At 40.9% G+C, this 13,638-nt stretch overlaps 1 long non-coding RNA gene across 1 annotated transcript in view; it reads right to left on the reverse strand.

Moving 5' to 3' along the window:
- Positions 1-13,638, reverse strand: part of LOC123583537 — a 154,062-nt gene that overhangs the window by 13,382 nt on the left and 127,042 nt on the right. Inside the window, exon 5 of the long non-coding RNA XR_006704929.1 lies at positions 12,967-13,068. This is a non-coding gene — a long non-coding RNA (uncharacterized LOC123583537). The remainder of the gene's footprint in view (positions 1-12,966; positions 13,069-13,638) is intronic.

The following is a 13,638-nucleotide window of genomic DNA, read 5'->3' on the forward strand; positions in this document are numbered from 1 at the left end:
GAGGAGCATTGTTGAGCGATGTAATTTACATAGCTCAGCAGACAGTATTTTGCTTTAAGAATCCCAATACCTTGTGTGTAGGACACCAATATATGTTCCCCGAAGACGGAAAGGCTCCTCCAGGGAAAGAAAATAACCCTGCTCCTTTTTTTTTTTTTTTTCACCTTTTGGTCATTACCATTCCCCCCGCTCATCTTTTTGTCTTCAAAGAGTCTTCCACATATTCGTAGAATTAGTGGATCTTGGTTTAACCCAGCCAGTATGACTGGGAAGCAGAACAAAAGCAGCAAACACTTCCAGTGCCTTTGTGAGCAGAGACTGGCAGTCCCAGCGCAGCAGCAGAGCCTGGATTTGCCTCTCCTCTCGGGCACATCTCCTCCACCCACACCCCCACCCCACCTACACAGACACACAGACAATGTCATCAAGACAACGCACCTTCACAAAAGTGCAGATTCGCCAGGGAAACCAGACTCTGACACGGTATCTTAGTGTAACTCAAAGGGGATGTTGCCCACCTGGTAGTTGCCTGAACCTCCTCCATTGGGGGCTCAAGTGCCTTGAGCCACTATGAAGTTGCTTCTGGAAACTAGCTGGGTGATCCTCTCTGATAGTTCCCCTTTATCTGGGATCCCTTCAGTAGAAGGGCCTTCTGGGATACAAGACCATGGATGCCGGAAACCAGATAGAGTGACAAAGCCCAGCTGGGACTCTTTGGACACAGGGGGAAAGCCCCCAAATGCCTGTAAAAGTGGGGGGTGAAGAGGAGAGTGATGTATGAGAAGCTAAGGGAAAACTGCCTGCTAACAGACCCACGCGAGGTAAACAGCAGAAGTTGTTAGCTATTACTCCCTCCTCCTTTCCGTTTCAGAACCCTCCTGAAGGATCTCCTGGGATGTGCAGCAAGTAATTAGTGATAGTTGCTTGTTCACGTTTACTCCTTGCACAATTTCCTCTTCTAGCCATAGAGAAAGCTACTTCTTGAGCAGTTCTGACTGGGAATCAACAGTGATGATTTAAAAAATCACTAAGCATGCCTCATAAGGAAGGCACGTTATTAGAACATTTGAATATCTTCAGAATGAGACCCACAGAGTCCTCTCCCTCCTGTCATTTATATTGAATGAGTGTTACTCCAGGACTTTAAATTATCTTAATATGCCTTTCAAATCTCTTTCTTCTCTGTTTAAGCCCCCTATTGAACCACCCTTGTCTGTTATTGTTACCATCACTGCTGATGCTCTTAAACAGTACCCACTCTCCCTAGCCTTACCTTCTAGCTGGAGGTGCAGGGAATACAGTAAAATGGCAACAACAACAAACCGAAGCAAGGTAAGGAGTGCAAATATCCAGAGTGTTGCGGATGGAAAGTGCTGGAAGAATCAAGAGGGAAGAGAGAGCTTTAAGCAGAGGCAAGCAGGATAAGAGTGGCAAAGATTGTGAGGCCAAGGCAGATCTGCTCAAGAGAAAGTGAATTCCTCTGTCCAAACTAGACCAATCATTCAAAATGGAAGGGCTCAAGAAAATGGCGCGCAGGTAAAAACTTGGAATTGTACATTTTTCCAGCTACCAACATGATATCATTGAACACAGAGTTGGAAAGATATGCACAAAATTGGCTTTCCTCAGGTAGGTGCAAGTTGGCTCAAGAACACCACTGGGGCAAGACCTCTGAGACCTATTACTTAAGTTTAGCTCAGTTTCATTTAGCCCCTAGACAGAACTTTTCAAGACTGAAATAGGCTGACACAGAGAACAAGTCAGCTACATCAATAACTGATGTGCTGACTCCATATGTACAATAATGGGGAACTTGGCCTATTTTCAGCATTGCAATTCCCTGAATGCTGTTTGCAACTCTGTGGCCCACCCTAGTCTTAATATTCCCTTTCATAAAGGAAATGGAATCTTACCAGGCTCTGTTCAGCCTTTTAGGCTAAAGAGAATGTGCACCAGACCAACCTACAAGGTTACCACCATTGTGGATACCCCTGACAGCACCCCCCAACTTTTCTCCAGATCTGCCTGGAAGCACAGGTGGTTATCTACTGACTATATCCATCCATGGTTCAAAAATGGTGATCTTGAGCCTCTGGCCTGGAAACTGTACTAATAGTACTCATAGAACTCCTAGAAGTTCACACCTCAAGACTCTCGGAACTCAAAACTTCTTTTGTTTTTCACAGAGCAATTGGAAACACGAAAAAATAACATTTAGGGCTCCTGGCAGGCTTCTTATAGGAAGCTGTACTTCCCCTGGGGGTCCTTCAAGCATTACCCCAGTTCTCCTTTAATAGCCACTCTAGGAAAAGGACACTACTACATGGGCCAGGACATATCAACACTTCAGGACCAACATCAAATAGGGTAGTGGGAGGGGGTTGGATTGGGGTAAAAGGGAGACTGTGGGGAAGGGGGGTTCAGTGTCTAGTCTATGAGTTCTATATGAAGGATTTTTCTTCTATCCTGTATCTTGAAGGCAGAGCAGATTCAAGTGTCAAGGCATGAAAGCAAACATTTTCCAAGTTACCCTTCACCCTTTTACCCTTTAGAAATATATGCAGGTTTTCTCAGAAAGCAATATGTCAGAAATAAGAAATAAAGAATAAAAAATATGTCCTGAAAAATTAATGTAAATATAAATGCGAGCTTTATTTTTCATCCAAATCCTGCTCCCAATTATTACTTAAGGCCTTGATTATGGTACAATTAGAAGGAAACATTCTAGATAGCTGCTGTGGGACATAGTCAATAGGCCCATTTATAATATCTTGGAGCCGTCTGAATTATACAACCATTCTCTCTTGGCCTCTACCCCTTGCTTTCCAAGTGAATTGAGCTAAATTCATTATGAGAGATTTTATTGTATCATACTCCCCTTTGCTAAATACCTGACTGATTTCATTGTTTTCTCAGGCCATGAACCTAAAACCTAATTGACAGAGGGATGTGTCTTCTCTTCAAGTCGCACATCCATCCCAGCAGAGGAATTGCTGCGTGTCGGCTGCTCCTGTTCCAAAGTCCCTACTTATTGATCCTGATATTGCACAATTTTCCAATAAATCTTAATCACACAGACATAAATTAGCAGAAGTACTGAGAGTCTTCCTGAATATTCACCGGGTGAGAAACGCAGGTGGCTTCTCTGACTAGAAAAGCCTGCAGGCAATTGCATGCCATGTTGGGAAGGGTAAGTGATTTCCACCGGGAGAACTTATCATTTCTTAAATATTTATGTTTGTTTTCTCAGTTATAAAATTACTGCATCCCTCTCAAGAATTCCACCAAATATGTCTATTGTCTGAGGGGATTGTTTTTTCTAGTTTACTACAGCTTTCAAGATAGTACATACATGACTTTCAAAACCTCACTTTGAAAATTCAGGGGATTCTCTTTTGTCATGGGAGAGATGAGCAGGCTCACCGATTTCTGTAATGTTTCCCCTTTTCATCACTGCACAGAGACATCACACTGCACACTCCCAACACTCTTCTAGATGCAAAGCTTATGACAATAGAGAACCTAATATATTTTTTAGAAAGTTAATTTTTTTTAATGTTTATTTATCTATTTTGAGAAAGAGAGCATGTGTGAGTGGGGGAGAGGCAAAGAGAGAGGGAGAGAGAGAGAATCCCATGCAGGCTCCATGCCATCAGCACAGAGCCCGATGAGGGCTCCATCTCAGGACCCCTGAGATCATGACCTGAGCCAAAATGAGTGGGATGCTTAACTGACTGAGCTACCCATGTGCTCCAAGAATATAATATTGAACAAATCTTGCATTTGCCATTTATAACCCATTTCCTTCTGCTACTTGCAGCAAAATCTTAAGATTTCTGAGTCAGATTAATTTATCTGAAGTGACCTTTATAATTTCCTTAGCCTCACTTCTGCTATAAGCAAAATGGGGAGAAACATATCTGCTCCTACCCTACAATGAAGAAAAAAATGGATAGCTAGGCTCCCCTGGGGAAAGTGGTATTCTACAGAGCATAGGATAAATGCTGTTGGAGATGGAATAAAAGGTTCTCCTTTCCCAATAATTTATAATCCAGGAGCCCTAGATGGGCCAAAGTCTGTAACAAAAGCCCAGAGACAACTCCATTCACTTACATTTGAGGATTAAGACCGCCGTCTTCCTTTCCTAATTTCCCAAGGTGCTTAGCACATTTCTATGACCAGTAAATGTGGTGGACTAATGAAATGAAAGAAATAGTCAGTTTGATTAGTGTCCTATCTCTGGCTGATATATGTACAATATTTAGTTCTTCAAAAACTAAAATAAAAGATTGATAACCCTTGCTTTGAATTACAAAGTGTCCAAAACCCAAATTAAAAGTGTTTTAACTCGTTTTGTTATCATATCTAAATTTTATACCATTCAGCAGCTTTCTAGGACACAGAGTAGAATGATAGAGACTTGTAGACATTTCCACAAGAGAAATGAGATTATCTCACCTTTTGGAGCTCCGTTGGCGCCCTTCTGTCTGACATACATCAAAACATCATTAATACATTTTAATGTGATTTGTCAACTTGCAGAGAGGGTGTATGAGTTCTAGGCTCACTTCAATGGTCAGAGAATGTCTCTGCTGAATAAAAGCCAATTGGAATGATTTTTAGTGTGTGCTACAGTCTATCTCTACCTGATTTCTTCAAAGTGTTACCTAGACAGTTAACTTGCTTAAAGTGAATTTCTAGTTCACCAACTTTTTTTCACCAACTCAATGGGCTGCTAGATTTTAAGGAAAGAGGTCAGAGCTGAGTAGCTATCTTTCAAGTGTAACTTAGTAAGCATCTCTCAGTGATAACCAAGATAGTGGTGGCAATGAAAACCTCTGATGGGAGCTGAAAACCTTGAGTATCATGGTGTCAAATTTCCTATATTGCTACTTTCAGGCCAAAAAGTTACTACTCGATCACCTTAATAATGCATAAAATATAAAATGCCCCAGATTTTTTACAGCCAAAATATAGTATGAGTCTCTTAAACAGTTCTATAATTAATTCTGAAGTTTTTCAATGTTCAAAAGATGCATACCCACTAGAGAAATCATCCGTCATCCAAAACTGTTCTGGGGTCTCTCCTCTAATAATTTTGGAGACACATCCTTAGCAGTGTAATGTGGGTAAGATTTCTTAATGACTAGAGGGCTCTTTGGCCAAGACATCAAATGGATTCCTGTCCACAACCCTAATGGGACAATTTGAGCCCTATTAAGAGTTATGATATCACTGCCCTCAAAATGGAGAGTTCTCACCCTGAAAGCCTGGGATTGAAGTAACACAGTGCCCAATTCTCAGTGAAGTCCACTCTGGTATTACCCCCATATGTTCTTCTCTGGTTCTTAAGATTTTTAAAAGTCTTCACTATTTCTACAGATACTTGAACTGGATGGAATCTTGACTTCTTGGAATATCCTTGTCAGGTAGGGTCACAAACCTCACAAGTATTAAATGAATATCTGATCAAATCTCTCATGGCTTCGTCCAAATCTAGTCATAGTTCTGGAGTCTATGCCCAAGACAGTCTTGCTCAAGGACTCTTGGTGGGATAGTCTGGGCCAGTAATACAACAATAAGGAGTGTGATGGTAGTCATGATGGAAGTAGCAGAAGTACTGGACATAATGCTATTAACAGACATAGGAATCAAGGCAGAAAATGGATAGGGCATGGGTAGCCATTACTCCAAACCTCACAGACAAAAACTAGGCCAATGCTGATATTTATATTCCAACCAATCTGTAGTCTCTTTCAGTGAATGTATCTTTTGTGAAGCATGTATTTTTAAACACTGGCATTTCCACACACCTTTTATACCATGCCTTTTGACTTTCAGCTGACAGCGAACATTTCAAGTTATTGCATGGCACTGTAGCAAAACCGCCAAAGGTTGATTTTCAGCACCATTGCCTTCTTTGTCTGTACAATGTTAATTTGAATAGTTTATTACAGTATAACCTTAGCATTTGTTTGTTTTTTAAGAAAAAAAAAAATGAAAGAATGCAGTTGCCAGGGATGCAAAGCACAGATTTCAAACTTATTCTAATTGAGTTCAAGACAGAAATCACTAGTGATGCCAAAACACTCAAAAAACATTCACCTAACAGAGACTCTTGAGAACTTAAGAAAAAAACTGTTCTAATCCCCTAGCATTCTTGATAGAGTGTCAAACTTGCTCAAGGCTGCTGCTTTGAGCCTTATATGCCACAGCCAGTCAAGTTCAGGCCAATCAGATTCTCCATCTCTCCCATCTGCAGCCTTTCTGAATCCTGAGGCCTCCCCTTGAAGGACCTCAACCAAAGATATTAGAAAGAAGGCAAAGGCTGGACTTCAAGATGTATTACAAAGCTGTAATCATTAAGACAGTATGGTACTGGCACAAAGACAAACACTCAGATCAGTGGAACAGAACAGAGAACCCAGAAATGGCCCCACAAATGTATGGCCAACTAATCTTTGACAAAGCAGGAAAGAATATCCAATGGAATAAAGACAGTCTCTTCAGCAAGTGGTGCTAGGAAAACTGGACAGCGACACGCGGAAGAATGAACCTGGACCACTTTCTTACACCATACACAGAAATAAACTCAAAATGGATGAAAGACATAAATGTAAGACAGGAAGCCATCAACATCCTCGAGGAGAAAGCAGGCAAAAACCTCTTTGACCTTGGCTGCAGCAACTTCTTACTCAACACATCTCCAGAGACAAGGGAAACAAAAGCAAGACTGAACTATTGGGACCTCATCAAAATAAAAAGCTTCTGCACAGCGAAGGAAACAATCAGCAAAACTGATTATTTACTGTTATCAGTAAAAAGCAACTGATAGAATGGGAGAAGATATCTGCAAACAACATATCAGATAAAAGGTTAGTATCCAAAATCTATAAAGAACTTATCAAACTCAACACCCAAAAAACAAATAATCCAGTGAAGAAATGAGCAAAAGACATGAGTAGACACTTCTCCCAAGAAGACATCCAGATGGCCAACTGACACATAAAAAAATGTTCAACATCACTCATCATCTGGGAAATACAAATCAAAACCACCATGAGATACCACCTCACACCTGTCAGAATGGCTAACATTAACAACTCAGGCAACAACAGATGTTGGTGAGGATGTGGAGAAAGAGGATCTCTTTTGCATGCTGGTGGGAATGCAAGCTGGTGCAGCCACTCTGGAAAACAGTATGGAGGTTCGTCAAAAAACTAAAAATAGAACTACCCTATGACCCAGCAATTGCACTACTAGGTATTTATCTAAGGGATACAGGTATGCTGTTTCAAAGGGGCACATGCACCCCCATGTTTATAGCAGCAGTATCAACAATAGCCAAAGTATGGAAAGAGCCCAAAAATGTCCATCGATGGATGAATGGATAAAGAAGATGTGATACACACACACACACACACACACACACACACACACACAATGGAGTATTACTCAGCAATCAAAAAGAATGAAATCTTGCCATTTGCAACTACATGGATGGAACTGGAGGGTATTATGCTAAGCGAAATTAGTCGGAGAAAGACAGATATCATATGACTTCACTCATATGAGGAACTTAAGATACAAAACAGATTAACATAAGGGAAGGGAAGCAAAAATTATATAAACACAGGGAGGGTGACAAAACATAAGAGACTCTTAAATACAGAGAACAGAGAGTTGCTGGAGGGGTTGTGGGAGCAGGGATGGCCGAAATGGATAAGGAGCATTAAGCAATCTACTCCTGAAATCATTGTTGCACCATGTGCTAACTAACTTGGATGTAAATTTAAAAAAATAAACAAATTATAGGAAGTAAAAAAAAAAAAAAAAAAAAGGCAAAGGACCTCTAGGAAGCACAGACTATGTAAACAGCGAAACAAGCACCAAGATTTTTTCTGAGCCAAAATTTTCTAGATAGTTCCCTCTTCAAAATCCAAACTAAGTGGGGGACTTGCCACGCCTTCTCTCACAGACACAGGTTTTTTGAACTCTTTGGAAGCTGAGCACCTGATAAATAAACCATAACACAATAAATTAAATTTGTATCACTGCATCTATCTCCCAGTATGAAAGAAGCTCCTGGTCTTATTCTTTCAAGGTTTATATTTCAAGGCAAGATTTCAGCATAATTTAGAAAGTTTCCTTTTCTATTGAGTCAATTTGCTGTTTTTGAAATATTGTACAAATAACTCACATGTACCATGTTGGGTGGTGAATAATCTATCTTTTGATGAAAAGCATAAGTTCTTTTTAGAAGGAATCATTTATTTCTTAACATCCCCAAGGCAAAAAACTCCCAAGATAAAGCTAGGACTCTTCCTCTCTCTGGTTTATTTGACACCATATTTATAAAATAAGTTTTCTAAATCAAATGATCTTGAATATGTGACTTGGGAGGTTTGTGCTCTTCGACTCCTAAGGAAGAAAGCTATTGGGGAATGTTCATCATTCATTCAATCACTCATTCACTAGACACTCATTGAGTGCACTGGACTTGCAGAGCACTGTGCTAGGTGGTAATACTAAAGGATGGGGAAGATAAAAAGATAAATAAGAAAGCATTCCTCCACATTAGGAGCTTAGAAGCCTATAATACATGAACCACACACTAAGTACAAAAAGAAAATAGGAGACAGTATGGTGCCTACATCTGATTGCACACCAAGATCACTTGAGAAACCAATTTAAAATAAAGAGTCTTAAAATCCTGAAAGAGAACACAGGCAGCAATCTCTCTGACATCAGCCATAGCATCATTTTTCTAGATATGTCTCCTAAGGCAAGGGAGACAAAAGCAAAAATAAACTATTAGGACTACACCAAAATAAAAATCTTTTGTACAGCAAAGAAAACTATCAATAAAATGAAAAGGCAACATACTGAATGGAAGAAGATTTTTGTAAGTGATATATTTGATAAGGAGTTAATATCCAAAATATAAAAAGAACTTATACACCTCAATACCAACCCCCCCAAACAATCCTATTAAAATGGGCAAAGAAGACATATAGATGGCTAACAGACACATGGAAACATGTGCAATATCAGTAATCATCAGGGAAATGAAAATCAAAACCACAGTGAAATCTTACACCTTACACAATCATCTTACACCTGTCAGAAGGCTGGAATCAAAAAGACAAGTAATAAGCATTGGCCACAGTATGGAGAAAAAGGAACTCTCATGCACTATTGGTGGGAATGTAAATTAGTACAGTCACTGTGGAAAACAGCATGGAGATTCCTCAAAAAGTTAAAAATAGAATTACCATATGATCCAGTAATTCCATTACTGGGTATTTACCCAAAGAAAACAAAAACACTAATCTGAAAAGGATATTATGCACCCCTATGTTTACCGCAGCATTGTTTACAATAGCCAAGATATGGAAGCAACTGAAATGTCAATCAATAGACAAGTAGATAAGAAAAATATGGTACATACACACAATGGAATACTAGGCAGCCATAAAAAAGTGAGAACTTGCCATTTTCAACAACATGGATGAACCTAGAGGGTATTATGCTAAGTGAAATAAGTCAGACTGAGAAAGACAAACGCCATATGATTTCACTTATCTGTGAAATCTAAAAAACAAAACAGGTGAATAAATAAACAAAAGCAGAATCAGGATCTATAAATACAGAAAACAAACTGATGGTTGTGAGGGGAAAGCGTCGTAGCGGATGGGGAAAATGGGGGAAGGGGAGTGGGAGATACAGGTTTCCAGTTATAGAATAAGTCACAGGAATAAAAGGCACAATGTAAGGAATATAGTCAATGACATTGTAATAACATCGTACAGAGACAGATGGTAGCTACATTTAGCATAGCATAATATATACAGAATATATATATATATATATATATATATATAGCATAACATAATATATACATGTATTATAGGCTTCTAAGCTCCTAATGTGGAGGAATGTTGTACACCTGAAATTAATGTAACATTGTGTGTCAACTATACTGAAATTAAATTTTGTTTTTAATTTGGGGCACCTGGGTGGCTCAGTCGGTTGGGCATCCAACTTCAGCTCAGATCATGGTCTCGCGGTTGGTGAGTTCAAGCTCCGTGTCGGGCTCTGTGCTGACAGCTGGGAGCCTGGAGCCTGGTTCAGATTCTGTGTCTCCCTCTCTCTCTGCCCCTCCCCTCCTCACACTGTCTCTCTCTCTCTCTCTCAAAAATAAGTATTTTTTTAAATTAATTTTTTTATTAAAAAAATAAAAAACAAAGATTCTTGGGCCCCATCTGCTGAGCTGAGACCTACTGAATCAGAAGAAACTGAGAATTTGTTGGGGTTTTGTTTGTTTGTTAAGTAGGCTTCACTCCCAATGCAGAGCCCAACACAGGGCTTGAACTCATGACCCTGAGTTCAAGAGTTGGACACTTAACCCACTGAGCCACCCAGGTACCCTGAGAATTTGTATTTTTATAAATAGTCAAAGTAATTCTGAAATTCAGGCAGGTGGGGAATCCCAAAGCTTAAATAATGTTCTAGTGGCTAGAAAATCCCACGTAGGTCCTACCACGAACACCAATAGCATTTTGCTGCCAACTCATAGTCAAGATCAGGGATGCTGAGATCCTCATCTGCAAAGCCAGAAAACTAGCCTACAAAGAAGTGGCTGATTTGCCCATAGAGAATATCCAGCTGGATATGCATCTTTAACTAGGAAGTCAAAGATTTCTAGCTATCATCACATTATTAGGAAATCAAATACCTATTTCAGCAGTATGCAAGACTATTCACACAGAATCACGGCTCATCAGAGCTAGGTGGGACCTCACAGATGGTTACAGGTCTCAGGCAGTAACGCAAATGACTAAAACAGGCTAGAGGGGTCAGGAGTTAAAGGCCACCCGCTGCTCCACCTGAGCTGGTACTTGCCATGAAACAACGTGGGCCCAATGTGCCATTTCTTCCAAATTTTCAAGAGAAGCCAGAAATCTGGATTTGAAACACTCTGCATGCAAATAAAACAGACTTCACAGACAGATTTGCCCCACGAGCTACCAGTCTGTAATTCCCGATGTAATCCAAAGTCTTCACTTGACATGTGAGAAAAGAACCTGGTCCTATCCCTTATATATTTTCAGTTTGGCCTGCACCAGTAAGGAGAGAGAGTTGTGGTTGAATTACGTTCTGCTCTTTTTCCTGGGTTTGATTTTGTCAATTTTATTGATTGGCCCTGATGTTCAAAGGCAAGTTTGGACGCCCTGGAATCTGGCGTCCGGTGGCTGGAAGATGCTCACGTATAAAAGCCCAGCACTCTCACCCCAACTCAGGACAACTCTGCAGAGCTACCCCAGCTTCAAAGTTCCCCAGGGGATGAGCTAACACCGTTTTTGTGGCCACATCACAGCCAGGCTTCCCCCAAGGCCCAGTCCTGTATCCCCTACAGGTGTGGGTCCCAGAGCACTCCCCAGTACACTTGCATAGCTTCTCTATCTTCAAGTCTGCTTCCCAGGAATCTGGCCCCCAATGTCAAGCACATCAGGATCTCACCGAAAATAACCTCACCTGCAACAGTCCGGACTTGCAAAGCCAAATCAGAGGACCATTCTGTGCAATGTGAAAATTTCTTCTGTAGTTTATTTCGAAAATGGTTTTATTGGTTTTTGAAAAATCATACTATAGTAGATGCTTCCTATTTCACGTCCCCACCTCTGCCCACATCTGTGGCGGGCAGTTCCAGAAGTTCAGACTCAGCTGGTGTTGACAGTGTCTGGCTCCTTTTTCTGCCATTACACTCAGAGCTTTTTCTGATGCTTCAGGGCCCACTGGCCCCTCAGAGGTAAAGCCCGCAAAGGTGGGGATGTTTGTGCCAACGAGGACTGGGAGCTAATGGATTACTGCTCCATCCAGTCTCCTGGCTTTTGAGCAAGTCCCAGGGCAAGGAGATCCCATTCCCCACCCCGCAGCCTTTATACACCCTGACATGGGCTTCACCCACCCCATCACCTCTCTTCCTCGGTCCTTTTCCTGGGATCATGTCTCAAATCAACCATACCAAGTCCAGAATGAGATAGATGCATCCTCAATTTTTAACTGCTCAACAATACACAAAAGTATAAGAAGAGAGTAAAAGTGCATTTGCAAAACATCCCTCCAATTGTATTTCTATGCATTAATGCCCATTTATAAATAGCTTCAAATAGATTGGATCAACCTAGACACTCTATGTACTAACCCGGCAGGTCCCTTCAAACACTTGTCTTACTGAGTACGTTTAAAATTCAAACCACCTTCTACAATTGTTTCATTCATACATCCATTCATTTGACAAATGTTTGTTTCAAGTCTTCTATCTGCAAGGCACAGTGCTAAATACTGTAGATGTTACAAAGACATCTCCCATGCCCTCAGGGTGTTTCTATCCATTTTTCTATTTAATTTTTCAGGAGCATATCGATTGAACAAATTAAGGCCTGCATGTTTTCAAAAACCACATTAGGACTCCTTGAAATCTAATGCCACAGGCTTAAATTAGAGTTTCCATCCAACTGGTAGATATAAGATGAATGGACTCCTGGGTTCAAATTTTGGCTCTGTCACTAAGCAGAAGTGTGACCTTGGCCCTCATTTTTCTTGTTTGTAAAATGGAGGATCATAATTACTCTTGTCAGTAGTTGTGAAGATAAAATGAGATAATCGATATAAAGAACTTGGCATAGTGCCTGACACAGAATAAGCGCCCAATACATTTTCACTATAATAATTATTTTCGTCTCACATTAACCTCAGGTCCACTAAGTGTGAAGCATGGATCCAGGCACCATGGGAATTGGGCAGAATATTGAAACTCAAAATACAGACACTGTCCAATGCTTTTCCACTCGTCAGTTTTATCAGCTTGGAGTCCCGTCACTGTCACTGGGGAGCTAAGGCACCAGAAACACAGTGCGTTCCCCTGACCACTCCCTGTAACCACAGAGAGATTGGTCTCACCTGTCAATTTGTTGCCAGTGCACAGGTGCAGGTGGTGGTTTTGCAACTGGGCCCCCAGTTTGCTCTGGGCCCCCAGAGTCCTGCACGCAGTGTTTACCAATCCTGTAGGGAAAACACAAACCAGAGAACATAGAAGAGATTTAAGTATCAGATTTGCTCAACTGTCTGAGCAAATACCTTGCTGGCATGGAGACTCATGCTGCATTTCAACTCCTCAAGAATTATCTGCTCCGGCAGTCACTCCCTAACACATATGTCCCCTCAGTATGAGGGGACATGTTCACCAGGAGCTTCTCTGTCTTCCATCTTGTGTAGTCCTCCTAGCATCCGGCACAGGCTTAATCCTCCTAGATGCTTAATAAATATTTGTCTACTGATTGGCTGAGTGCTTACAGATCTTAAATATCACCCTGGCAAAGAAAGAGTGTGAGGAGTGTGGAGAATGTTTTAGGCTGTGCATCTCTTTTGAAAACCTGACTTTTCAAAAACTTCCTGCCTAAGTTTTGCAAAGTGCTTTAAAGAGAGAGAGAGAGAGAGAGCAGATAAATTCAAATTAGCCTCCTGATGCAATCGTGTGTGTCTAGCTGTGAGCGGAGCAACGGTGGAAGCAAGACCAGGATGCCTGCCACTCCATGCACAAAAGATTGCAAAACCAACATCGCATAGATTGGA

The sequence above is a fragment of the Leopardus geoffroyi genome, chromosome B3, assembly GCF_018350155.1.
Source record: "Leopardus geoffroyi isolate Oge1 chromosome B3, O.geoffroyi_Oge1_pat1.0, whole genome shotgun sequence".
Lineage (NCBI taxonomy): Eukaryota > Metazoa > Chordata > Mammalia > Carnivora > Felidae > Leopardus > Leopardus geoffroyi.